Below are 14,627 nucleotides of genomic sequence, written 5' to 3'. Positions count from 1 at the left end.
CAAAAATGCACACAGATATCTGTGGCTTTAATTCTGAGGAGATCCATTTACAAAATCAAGAAAGGGATTTAGATTTGCCAATAGGCAAGTTTGTTTATTTACACTTTAATGTGAAAGGAGATATGTTAGAGGATTGTAGTGTGAGTACAAGTTAATTGAGTCCAAATACCGATATGTAGATAACACTGACATTGCATTTTGTGTCCGTCTTCAAATGGTGTAAGTATTTTACAAGATGATGAGCTGAGTTCTAAGTGAAATTCATGGAGTAATTGGTATAATTATCCCTATGGTCCCTACTGTTCTCTGTCATTCCCTCTGGCTCTCCAGGGGGATAATCCTATTAGCTAACTGAATTATAATTTAATATCCTCCTCCCACAGACTCACAGTGTATTGTTTAAATTGATCTTTTTGTACCAACTAGAATGTTCAGGTTAAATACGTTAAATAAATTTTTAGTTCTTTAATATTTATTTAAATGTGGAATGATCTGGAATCTAGGATGGTTGGTAGTTGTTACTGCTAATTTGTTTTGCTTCTTTTCTTTAGTTTTAACCAGCTGGCTAACTAACTAAATACTTAACTTTATATTCTTTGAGACAGAGTATAGCACCACAACTTAGTCTGTACTAGAAATCATTATGTATCCCAGAAGGTATTAAAATCACCATTCCCCTACCTCTTCTTCCTGGAATCTGTCCTACATGTTTACCCAACCCGGGGATATGAATTTTGCCAAACATTTTTTCCATATCTATGAAAAAGAAAATATTTTTGTATTTTCCTTTAATTTGTTAGCAAAGAAGTTGATATTAGAATCTTGATGTGTTTGGTAGAAGGATTATTATTCTTCTCCAATGTCTGTTAAATATCATTTAAAATTCCTGAATTATATTAATCACTGTGCCAAACTATCTTTTGGATATCATGACTGATTATCATAAGTTGTGGATTGTAGGCTAGACACTTTTATTTATGTTAGGACCATTTTATTTTCTTTTATTCCTTGGAATAGTTTGACCTACACAAATACAATATATTTTTAAATAAGTCATCCATTATAAACCAGATATGCAGATTCTCAAACATGACACGCCCATAGCAATCATTCCTCACCATCACAAATAAAGAACATGATAGCCTAGCCATCCATGCACTTAATTTAATGGTAAAGGAAGCATGTTCTGAATGAATTGGCATACCACAGCAATTGTATTTATGAGTTCACAGAAGATGTACTAGTACGTAGAAGACTGCATAGATGTTGAAGAAAAACTTAATTGACACTAGGAGAACTGTGTAGATACTGAAAGGGAGTTGTATCAAGATGAAGGTCGACCTTGACAAAGAAGGAGGTTAGCATATACATTAAAAGTCAGACTTCAGAGTCAGGAAGATTTCATAAACACTAAAGTTATATCTATCCCCTGATACCATTAGTTTCATTAATTTTTTCACATCTTTCACTTCCTTGGTTATATTTATTCATATGTGTACATATACACATGTATATGTTACGTTTGCTCATATGTGTGGGTATATATGAGGGCATAACTCTGTGTGTGTGTGTGTGTGTGTGTGTGTGTGTGTCTAATTTATAAACTGTAGGAGTTTTCTGGTGAAGTCTTTCAAGTTGTTTATATGTAGAATCACATATTTTGCAAACAAGGATACTTTGAGGTTTCCTCCTTTTCTACTTCTTTCCCAGTTATTTTGTTCACCTTTATTATTGCTCTAGCTAAAACATAGAGCACAACATTGAAAAGGAACTGAGGGAAAGAACATTGCTATCTTGTTCTTGATTTAGTGGAAATATTTTTTTGTTGTTATTGTTGTTGTTTTCTTTTTTAACATGACGTTGAATGTAGAGATGTTGAATATTTCCTGTACTGTGTTGATGTATGTTCCCTGTGTCCCTAGATTCTTTACAAATTATTATTATGAAGGGATCTTGTATTCTATCAAATACTTTTCTGTATCTAATGAGGGGATCGTGTATTTTGTCCTTGAGTTTGTTCATATGGTAGATCTTACTTTTTGATTTACATGTGACAAGTCAGTTGTGCATGTCTGAAATGAAACTAACTTGGACATAGAGAACAATCATTTTGATGTGTTCATGAGTTCAGTTTGCTGATATTTTATTAAGAAATTTTCTATCTATGTACAACAGAGATATAGACCTCTAATTATCTTTTTTGTTAGACCCTTGTCTGATACTTTTATCAGTGTAATACTGGCCTTGACAAAAGAAATTTGGAACTGTTCCATCTTTTTCTATTTTATGAAACAACTTAGTTGGGCATGGTGATACATGTCTTTAATTCCAGCCCTCTGGAGGAAGAGGTAGGTGGATCACTGTGCATTCAAGGCCAGCTGGGTCTATAAAGCGAGTCCAGGACAACCAAAGCTACACAGAGAAACCCTGTTTTGAAAAATGAAAACAAACAAACAAACAAACAAACAAAAAATAACTTATTAAATGTTAGTATTATATTCCTTTCTAGGGTTCAGGAGTGTTCACGGAAGAGAGGCAAAAACATTGTAAGAGTCTGAGATAGTATATTACTTTTTGGAATCTGTGTTTTATGGACATTACAAGGTGGCTAAACATACAAACTCATAGCAACTATGAAAGCATGAATAATAGCTATTAAAGCCCAAGCTAGACAGCATACCAGCACTGGTGAGAAGGCATGCAGTCTTACCCCTAGTGAGGAGTTAGGGTACTTAATAGCTTCTTGTACAGGGAGACTCAATTTTCTCTAAGGAAGGTGTTTGTAAACCACACTCTAGTCAAAAGTCATACATCTGTGAGAATATATGGACAGTACAAAGTGAAGTTCATGACTTTAAAGGCCACAAAGAGTAGATCTAGATTGACTTGAGAGGTGAATGTGCTAAGAACACATGCTAAAACTTATCACAGTAATAATTGAAATGAAAAATAACAAAGCAAATTTACATACTAAAAATTACTCATCATAGTTCATGGCTTCTAATGACTAAAATAGTAGCAAAGAATATGAGGATAACAGTTTGATATTGCATATGTTGTCACCAAGGTATATTTTAAATAGTTCAAGTGTGAAGTAGTGGAAAGATCAAACCACACTAATAACTGTGGAAACAATAAAGGGACCAATTTAAGGGAAAATGCGACTGATTTAAATAGCAGCCCAGAAACAGAGTTGGTTTTTTTTTCCTCATCACTGCTCAATGTCCTTGCCCCATTTGCCCAGTGTCCCATACTGATAAGTCTATGATTGTTTTTCAGTGTTTACCTAACTGACCCATCTGTCATTGATGCTTGTTCAGTTCAGACAGTGTTTCTAGGCTGATAAGTGCTGTGGCTGCTTTTTAAACCTTGTCCCTACTGAGATATCTGCCATAGCCCAGCACTCCATACCTTGGCTTTGTTTTTTGTATATTCCTGTTTTGTTTTGGTAGTTTTGAGGGACTAACTCATTCTGAACCATGAACTACTTTTCTGCTCCTTATTTTTCTGCCTTACCCTCCACAGCACTGGGATTACACTATGCAGTACATACTAGGCTATTCCTCTTGAAGACTTTATTTAAATTCAACATAGCCTTTTTTTCCTGATCACTTTTATATTAATTTATTTTTACAATGAAACCTTGTAGGAAGAATCTTCAAACCCCAGGCCTGACAGAGTAACACTCTATGTGAGGAAATGAAGCAGTCCAGTTCACCATAATTCAGAAGCCAGTGTTGGTTCAAATTTCTAGAGTATGACACTGGGAAGATTATATTTTAGGCATATTTGGGTACAGTGCAATTTCAAAAAAATTCCTGGTGTAACACAATTCCACATGCACAAAGAGCCAGAATTTCATAGAAATGCTTCTCAACACACAAGTTACTTCTTCAATCAAGATGAGTTCTAGAGATTTTGCTAGATGTGCTGTCCTAAGAGTTTATGGGGGATATGGAGTAGTCTTGAACATACAGATGGCTTAGAGGTCATTTTGTCTATTTGTCACCTCCAGTCCTTGTGTGGAAGCTTGAGGAAGGTAGGTATGGCCTGACCTCCCAAACAGAGCAGGAGTTGCCTCAGGCATTAGCCACTTCCATTGAAGGCTTTAAGTTGAGAATGGCAAGATGTGATGGAGATTGATTTACATTCAGAATTTTAGATGCACCAAGATAGGAAAGATATTTTCTTCAAGGCTGTCAAATACAAATAGCCAAAACACTAAGAATGTAACATTTATGTAATTCCTGATTGTTTCATAGTTCTTCTTGCTATAGGTAGTTTATTGTATATACATGTAATAACATAAATGTATATGTACGAAAAGAGAAAAAAGAAAACAGATTATACATCTTCCTTTCGAAAAAACAACATTACATGGTTAACATTTCTCATTTTTAAGTGATATCTAAGGAAGGACGTTTATGCTTCCCATAAAACCTGATCATAGCCACCTTCAACATTTTTCCTCTCCAAATCCCATCAAGTGCCCCCTCTCCAAACATGAAGTGTCTGAAATAGTAGGGTTCTACCATCTAGTTCTAGAGGGGAACCAATGGCCACATGTTTGGGGTGGAAATCTATGGTATCTCATATACCAACAACTAAAAAGTTAAACAGGACATTCACTGGTCTCTTTATTCAATAGCCTATGATATCTGTTAGAGACATTGTCACCTATTATAGGGTGACAATTTTCATTCCTATTTATATGCAAAGTTTAATATACAAATATATAGAGATGCATATATATGCACATGTATATATGTATACATTTTAGAAGCTTTAGGTTCCTTTTTTATTGTTCCCTCTCTTCTTTCAAATCTTGACACCTTCTGTATACAGCCCTGCATCACTGCTTCTTCTCATCCTTATATCCAACTTTGTACAATCTAGGCAGATTTGAGCTGTTTTCATTCACCTTGACTGTATCACAGGAGCTAGAAAACCTCCTAGCATAAGCTCACCAGAACCATTTCTCTGTGCATAAAATAAGTTGAAACAAAGAAACACAACTGTCAACTGCCCTGCTTTGCATCTTTGTACACATAAAGTTTCCCTAGTTATCTCCTCTGACAAGCTTGGTTTTTGTTGAGAACAGAAACTAGCTCACTACCCCTACTCCACTTCCACCTTGACATATTCTGTCTTCAGAGTTACCAGAAGTTTTTCCACCAATGTTCTCATCACTCAGTGGCAACCTATATATTTTATTTATTTTCCTGCTTATTACCTGTCAAGTCCAAGTAGATGATAAACTCTGTGAACAGAGATTTTATATATTTTATTTGCAATATGTCTACTTCTTAATCACTGTCCATCCCTCCTACTTGAAGACACAGTTAACCTAACTTCTACAGCCATGGATCAAAAGTACTTTGATTTAATCTTTGCAGGAATGAAAATGCATTAAGTGCATACACCATTAAATATGGATCTATTTTTATGATGTTATTTTGTGAAATGCATTTGTGCTGGTGCATATAGCTATAGCTCCTTGTCACTTCTGCGTGTTATTCAAATATAATTATATCACATTTTACTTACTTTTCTATTGTTGACAGTCAGTGGGTTGTTCAAGCTTTTTGATTGTGTCAGTTATTCAGTGATAATTATTTTTTGGGTACACATTTTTCTCTCTGAGGAATAGTATACAGAGAACTATTTTAGGAATACAACGAACATGAATGTGTTTTGTTTGTTCGACGCCTATGCATTTTGCCTACAATGTCTGCGTCTGTGCTTATGAAAATACTTGCCTGGAATTGTCTTCCCTAAAACACATTTGCCAAGTAGAAGTATAAGTAGCATGTAATGCTCATAAAAGAAGTTGAGAAATATTTTTTTTCTAATTTTTGGCAAAAGTTAATATGTTTGTACCATATTATGCTCAAATATGTAGTAGGTCATATTACAAGTGAAACAATATAGTCACAAATAATAAATATGGTAGTGTCACAGATATGTCAAGCCTTTATAATAAGTTCATCATTTCTCTTGTGACTCAACGTCATTGCTGACTTTGGGAACTCCTGTGCACACGGTGGATTATTGTCTTTTAAAACTACACTGTGGAAGAAGAAGACATCGGGCGCCAGGGCAAGTTGAGCAGCTAGACATTGGCCACAGGGAAAGCTGTTTGGAACTCTGCCTTTAACTGATGGGGTTCACAGAGTTGCCTCATAATCCGGGTCTAGGTTTTAGGGAGCTGAAGGTCTTCATTGCCCACTTCTAACAATCACTGTCTGATCGTGGAGAGAGATTTGTAACCTTTTGCGGAGTGCCTCATTTAATCTTCTGTTTTTACTAAGGAGCTCATTCTGTTAGTTGCTTACCATTGCAGGACACATGCCACTATGAACAATGCACATAGGGAGCCAGGGTCCTGAGCTCTTAGCAGCTAGCTAGTGGGTTTACTCTTGACCTCAAAAGAATAAAGCACCTTAGCATTATCTCTACATGTGATTGAGTTCCAAAGAGAAAGAATAGCAGCTCAGACAGGGGCATGAGCTAAGGTAATCAGAGGACAGAGAGAACGTGAAATCTGTAATTCTTACTGAAAGAGGAGCCATGCTTCTCCAAGTAAAAGTAAATTATCTAATTACCTGCTTGAGCATCCATAAATTTGTTTCCTTTTATGTCATTATTGGTAAGGAAAGTAGACTTAACCACCATGGTCTTTCCTTGTTTTCCTATTGATTTGAGCTAGAATTTGGGAAGAGAGGGTAGAACAGAGAAAAATCGAGAGTTAACTTCTGATTCCTGAAGATCAGGTAATAGAGAAATATGAAAATAAAATGGATAAATGCTCTCTCCTGCTTGTGATGTGTGGTTCTGCATACCTATTTGTGTGCAAATTTTGATCTTGTTATGATGCATACAAGTATGAAATAAGCTAGTTCTAAGGGCCTGTACCTAGAAATGGGGAGAGGTGCTGTTGACACCTTAGATCTGCTTAGAAAGAGGAAGGAAGCAAAGAGAACTGTTCCCATGAAGTAAACTGGAAAATCTATATGAAGGAGAAAAATATACAGATTTGGGCAGGTAGGTGTTTTGTTAAATTGGATAAGCTACAGAAAATATTTTAACCAAATAATCTTAAATATTTTGTCTCTTAGTAGAAGACAGGTGAGTTTCCTAATCAAGCTAGGAACAGAAACACACAGAGAAAATTAAAATTGCCTTTCTGAAAGCCTGGCACCTGACACATAACACAGACTAAAGTGCACTAACTGAAAGCTTCAAGATGGATTATTCTATCTAGCAAGATGGAAGGATCAACAGATGGGCAAGAATAACTGAGGATGAGACTGAGAGGTGCTGCCCAGGTTGACACTCTAGATTACTGGATATTTTCTAAGCCAGATAAAACATATATATATATATATATATATATATATACATATATATATAAAATTTTATGTCAACTATATATATATATATATATATATATATATATATAACTATTTTCTGTCAACTACAGCCTTCTACATATGTCTGATTTTGTTAATTTTGTTACTGTTAGCTAGTACTCTTTTCTCCAAACTAATGTTTTTGCCTAAATACTGAGATTATAAAATTATTTACTCTTAGAAAGGCAAAAACTCAGACTCTGGATTTTGAATTCCATTCTTGGACAAACCCACTCTATTTGTGCTGCAGCATCTCAGCTTGGGTGGGTATGGAGAATGTTGGTTCCTGAGGTCTGGTTTGCATTGGTCTTCTAATGAAAGGGTCACAGTACAAAAGTATGAATGTATTGATATTTTGATTGATCATACAGAATATTATCAATTTCTTGTTCTCTGAACTTCTCATGCATATCTTAGCTTTTCTATTGCTTTTATTTATTTTATAATATTGTTACCTTTTCACACAGGCAATAAATGTTCTCATAACACCTCAGACGTAAACATCTTTGCTCTTTATTCTTATTTGTCTCTCTCCTTAGCTCTTCTCTCTACCTCAGGTTGGCTTTCTTGCTTCTCCTAGTTATTCTAAACTTCTGCTTTCTCATCACATGTATTTTTTTCTCCTTGCTTCACATGCTGCTTTTTCTAGTCTAGGTCTAAAAACACTTTCTTAAATTCATAAACTTATACAGCTGTATTGTCAAAGAATAATCTCAATTTGTGAATTTATAGGTTTGATTAATGGGAGGTGAAGAGATGCTTCAGTGGATAAGAACACTTGCTACTTTTATAGAGGGTCCTGTTCAGTTCTCAGCACCCACATGATGGTATGCAACCTTCTGTGATCCTAATTTTAGACATGATAGTCTTTCACCCATTTCTGTCTTATACAGATACTAATTGCAGGCTGCCCACATATATGTACAAGCAATGATTCATATACATAAAGTGAAAATAACTATGTCTTTGATATACAAAAGATTTGGTTGAAGGTATTTTTTCTCTACATGGCATATTCTGCCTTTTAAGATAATTTCTAAAGGAAGTATTCATAGATCATAGGTAACCCAAGCTATGAGGCATCAGGGTAGTGTGAATATATTTCTTTCTCTCTCTCTCTCTCTCTCTCTCTCTCTCTCTCTCTCTCTCTCTCTCTCTCTCTCTCTCTCTCTCTCTCTGTCTCTCACCATAAGAAGATCTTGGATAGGAATTTAATTTATTATTTTGGAGACAAAATCCTAATAAATGTTGGAGTGGAGCATAGCCAGTGATATTATTTTGAAAAACCATCTCAAATAATTAAAAATTTCACTTTATTTGCTAGTTGAAGGTTTGGTAATGGAGATAAGAAAAAAAAACTAACAACATGAGAACTTTTAAGGTGGATAATCATTGAGCTCTGGAACTCTTTGAATCTTAGGACAATCAATGTACATTTAACTACCACGAAATGGTACAGTTATTACTGCCTTTGAGATAATAGAAAAAATATCATTTAAGTAAGTACCTGTTTTGGATGATCTGACTAGCTGAGAAAAATATTTGGAAAAACTGAAAAATATCTGGGATCAATTTATCAAAGATAATCTACTAAAGCACTAATGATTAAAGTGGGGAAATATGTAAAAATAAAGTTTAATTTTTGTTTGGGATTTGAAATTTTGCAGAGTTGTAAGGTAACAGTTTCCATACAAACTGTGAATGTGAAATATAAAAATGAATACACTTTAATCATTTTTTATTTATCCATTTGTTCATATGTGTGGTTAAAGATGTATGTTTCTGTAGGGGTGCCTGCGCATAGAGGTACTTGTAGAAGTCAGAAGTTGATGCTGCTATATCTTTCTTCATTATGTTTCCATCTTACTTTTTAAAGCAGTTCTTCTTACTGAACATGAAGTTTGCCCTTTCCACTATAATAGTGCTGGCCACTGAGCTACTAGGACACTCCTCCCATTCCCATCCCCAAAAAGATGTGTGTGTGTGTGTGTGTGTGTGTGTGTATGTATGTATGTATGTATGTATGTATGTATGTATTCTCTAAATCATCTTCTCAACATGACACTACTTATAAATTTGATTGTTAATTCAGGAGTCATGACTGAGTCCAAAGAAATAAAAGTGAAACAGGGGGAAAAAATGAAGATCCTTATTTATCACCCTACACAAAACTAAAGTCCAAGTGCATTAAAGTCCTCAACATAAAACAAGACACACTAAATCTTTTAGAGGATAAAGTGGGGAAGAGCCTTGCACTCGCTGGCACAGGAGACAACTTCCTGAATAGAACACCAGTAGATCAGGCTCTAAAAACAACAACTAATAAATGGGACATCATGAAACAGAAAAACTTCTGTAAGGCAAAGGACATTGTCAACAGAACAAAAGGACAGCCTATAGACTGGGAGAAGATGATTTTCTTCTTCTTCTTCTTCTTCTTCTTCTTCTTCTTCTTCTTCTTCTTCTTCTTCTTCTTCTTCTTTTTCTTCTTCTTCTTTTCTTCTTCTTGTCATGTTCTTTGGATTCTTAAGTCTTTCTGGCCACTGACTTCTATGCAATTACTTATAAGTAAATACAAATACTATGTATAGTGCTTATGTATTTTCCTTACCCATCTTTCAAACCTGGCTCCTAGTCTCTCACAAATATATACTGATGTGTTGATTAATACACATTGCTTATTCATAGGGTCATAAAGAAAATCGCATGTTATCAAGTGGTAGGTTAGAGGGAAATGAAAGAGATCCAGTGATTGGAATAATCTCTGTTTAGAATAAGGGAAATGTTATAGAAATAGTGTTGATAGTTCATATGATCAATACCTTGGATTGTGTCTTATAAATAAACACTTTTTTCATATTTTACTAAAGCATATAAGTTGATCAAGTTAAATGAAAGATAAAGTATGGAAAAAAAACCTGAGCTTGTGAAATTCCTGTGAGGTCTGTGGAGATAAGAGATAGAGTTGATCCTACATACAGAGCCTCAAGATTATCTTACAGGATTCAGGATGTTTTGTTCTTCCCCTTGTCTCAAGTGGGGCTATGATCTCCCAGCTTGACTGAGTGAGCTAGTGCCCTGTGTCCCTGATCCCTTTCTATATCTCCCAGATGGAGAGACAAATGGCTTAGAATGGTTTGTCCTTTCTATAGAAGTACTTTGAATGCCTTATATGACCTCTACGAATGACATAACTGAGAACCTGACGTGCTCACAACTCTGCGACCTGTGTAGAGTATGACTAAGTAAATATTATGTGTGCATCTACTTCAAAGTTATATGAAGATTTCCCATTATGCCCATTGGTTTCCCTTATATAAATACAGGGCTCAATCTGTGTGTCCTCCAAAATAATGTGAACTATATCCTTCATTAGACATAGTTTTACATTTTCTTTTTTTTTAATTTTATTAATATTAATGTTACAACTCAGTGGTTATCCCCTGCCTTGTATCCTCCCATTCCTCCCTCCTTCCCATTTTCCCCTTACTCCCCTCCCCTATGACTGTGACTGAGGGGGACCTCCTCCCCTTGTACATGCTCATAGGGTATCAAGTCCCTTCTTGGTATTCATGTTACATCTTGGTTGTAGCCCCATCTCTCCTCACCTACCAGCCCCACCCTCCCTCCCTCTCCCACAGCCTCCTCCCCTATTACTTAGAAGAGGGGAGCCCACATTCCCTCTCTCCAGGATTATATTGTACTATCAGGACTGAGTATGTCCTCTTCCTCTGTGCCTGGCAAGACAATCAGTCCAGGGGTAAGTCATTGAAAAGCTGGCAAGAGAGTCTATGCCAGAGAAAGCCCCCACTCCTTTTACTAAGGGACCCACATGTATCCTGGGCTGGCACTCAGCTATGTAGGGGACATAAGTCCAATCCATGCAAGGCCCTTGGTTGGAGCCTCAGTCTTGGCAGGGACTTCTGTGCACTGGTTAACTGGCTCTGTTGGCCTTCTTACAGGTTCTTATCATCTCTAGCCTCTTTTCTCCCCACTCCCTTTTTCTCAAGGTTCGCTATGCATTGCTCATGTTTGACTGGGAGTTTCAGTATCTGTTTGGAGGCACTGCTGCATGAAGCCTCTTAGAGGACAACTCTGCTTGACTCCTTTCTACAAGCATAGCAGAGTATCCTTACAACGTCAGGAATTGTTTCCCTTCCATGGGTTGTTTGCCTTTCTTTGGCTGGGCCAGGCATTGGTTAGACATGCCCTCAATCTGTGTCCCAGGTGAACAGGACAGGTTTGGAACAGGTCAAAAGAGCTCCAAACCTAAGGCTGCTTTCTAGGCCTCAGAACAAGGATCCTGGGTATGTAGGACAAAAGGGGTTGTACCCAGCACCCAGATCACCACTGCTGGGTTCGCTGTCTGTGTCCCAGCTTGGACAGGCAAGTGAGGAGCAGGCAGAGACAAATTCAAGATGAAATCAGGTTAGGTGTTCCAAAGGTCTCCTCTGGAAGGTGGACAATGGGGATTGGAGCCCGTATTCTGTGCAGCTCTGCTGGGTTAGCTGTCTGCATACTTGTTGTGCCTGCCAGGTGAGGAGCAGGCTGAATGAATGCCAACTGAAAGCTACTTGGGTGCTCCAACAGCGTCCTCTGGATGGCAGACAATGCGAGTGTGGCCCTCGCCTGACTCACTTTTGCTGGGTTATCACTCTGTGTCCCAGATGGGCCAGGCAGGTGAAGATGGCAATTCTCTTTTATGTGGTGTGTCAACACCAAACTTTGTCTAAAAACACTGTTGGCCAAAATGGTAGCTATCTTCTATCACTGGTGTAGATGGTGGCTAATTCTCATTTCTTTGAAGAAAGCTTGGCTTCACTGGCTGATGCTAATTGTTATAAAGTGGGAAGGGTCAGGACAGGAAATAAGAGTGCTTGTCAGCCTCAACACCTTAGATGCAAAAAAAAAACCTATGTACCTTGATAGAAAAACAAACAAACAGAAAAACAAAATTTTTCTGGGTATAAAATAAATGAATTTAGAGCCTATTTATAATAAATCCAATAAAGCAAATTCAAATAACAAGTTACCATTTATAATAAAATGATCTTTGGTTTTCAAGAAAATATTTTAGGAGAAACTTATCATAAATTTGGGTCACAAGTGCTTTCTAAAGGGAAACCACTCTACATATTATTAATGTTTGGCATTTAGGGAAAATAAACTTAAAGTATTAGAATCATAAACAGCATCTCATATGAAATCAAGCACATTCCAACTCCAATCAAAACAAGGAGTGACTTAATTAGCAATTGATAGTATTCAATCCACTTCAAGTTACCGAGAAGAGGATTAATCTGTAATGATAAAATCGAGGCAAAGATTAAACTTGTAAATGCTGTGGTCTAACTCAAAGCATAACATATGCATTCTTCACACAGTGGCTTAGTAAGTTTCACTGAGAGGGCCAAGAATCTTCCTAATTCTCTTTCCTTATAGCAATTAATGATTCTATAGTTTTGAGCTTTAATTTCCTTCTTTCTTTGTTTCTTTGTTTATTTTGAAAACAAATATTCTGTAGATGTGGAGGAAGTAGAAACAATGTTCTCCTCAAACCACTGTACAAACCCAGTGTGAAGATAGCGTTGGATTTTCCCAAAATATATTGTTGTTTTATATATATATATATAAATTGATGTGAGGCACTAGGAGTCAGATAGACTCCCTGATAGGCAGACAGAAGATAGACAGAGAGGCTATTACTGTGTAATAAAAATGATGAACTTCCAAGTTGGTTGGCTTCTTCCTTCCCTCTTGATAAAACCCTGGCTTCTTAAAACAAATGCCTTATGTTTTTTTCTTTCCCCTGCCAGTAGACCTCCTGCTGATGTACTGGTTGAACAACAGCAAGGCTACTTAAGGACATTTTTGCACAACAGTTGTGGTCCCATCATACATCCTGTTTTTCTTCAAACTCATCATCCCAAGTAAGGAAAGAAAGCTCCTTCAGTGATTTGAGAACTCTGAGGCCCTCCAGAAGACACTTGATTTTTAGCTTCCCAAGTGCAGGAGGTCTTCTCTCTTATGTGTCTGCTGTACACCATTGTTTCCTCACCCCCAATACATGCTTACAACTACTGATTCTGTCTGCTCCTGCTAATGGTGTTCACAATTCCTCTGCTGCTATGGTAGAGCAGGAGTTTCTTGCTTTTAGTTTAACAGGCAAAGAAAACAAAACTTCTCAGACCCCTACTCAGTAATATTGGCATGCAAAATTTGGGAATTTGGAACCTTTCAGATTTCATGTATTCCACTAAATTCAGTCTCATGTTCTAGTTATACACCCTCGTAACTGAAATTTGTGGCTTACTGTTAGAAGACAGCTTTGTAGGTCTATCTGTCTCAGAAACAAGTTCCATCTTGATGGCAGAGTCAAAATTGAGTTCATATTCCCAGGTTACAGAATCCAACTCCTATCTTGCTTTTTCTGGTGTTTCATCTTTGTCTATTAACCATAAAAGGACGTTAAGAAGTTATTTGCCATTGTCTGTTATCTGAACTAAGACAGACAGGTTGTAAATGGGTTGCCTGTATTGAGTTACTCACTCCTCTGTTTCCTTTATCATTCTAAATTCCAGGTCAAAGACTAAGAGATGATTTGACTGTAAAAGCAGAGGGTCCTGAAACTAGGTTACTTGGAAAGGCCCAGTCAGCAGCATTTACTTCCTTGCTCAATGTCTTTTGTCAAAAAATGATTGGTTAATACAACACCCCACCCTGCCCCTGTTCCCATAATTTATAAGTGGGGTACTGTACAGACCAAATCAACACCAAATCAACCCCCGAGTTTTCAGGGAGAGCCACAAATACACGGCTAGCAACTGTTTCTGGGAGCTTGCACACTGGGCTAATCAATCACAGGTACAGGTTACAGTGATCAGAATGAATGAAAAATTCCCTCCTGCGGTCTGGCCCTGGTCCCATCCAATAGCCTTGGTCACCCAGCCAATCAGCTTAAAGGTCACCCTGTTAGCCAATCAAGTTTGTACTCATCGCTGTTGCTGAAATCTGCTTCTGTAAAGGGTATAAAAACCCACTGCTTTTGCTGCTCAGGGTCTCCTCCTTCTGGAAGGCAGGTAGACCCCATTTGCATTTTGCATTGATCTCAGACTTTCATTGGGGGATAGTCTGATGTATTTTGATGCTAATTACTGCTTGCTGCCTATGTAACCCACCTTTTGTTTAATAAAAAGCCATCCCACCTGTGCAGGG

This window comes from Acomys russatus, chromosome 22 (assembly GCF_903995435.1).
Source record: "Acomys russatus chromosome 22, mAcoRus1.1, whole genome shotgun sequence".
In the NCBI taxonomy this organism is placed as follows: domain Eukaryota; kingdom Metazoa; phylum Chordata; class Mammalia; order Rodentia; family Muridae; genus Acomys; species Acomys russatus.
The sequence above is the reverse complement of the archived record's forward strand: the minus strand, read 5'-3'. Positions refer to the sequence as shown.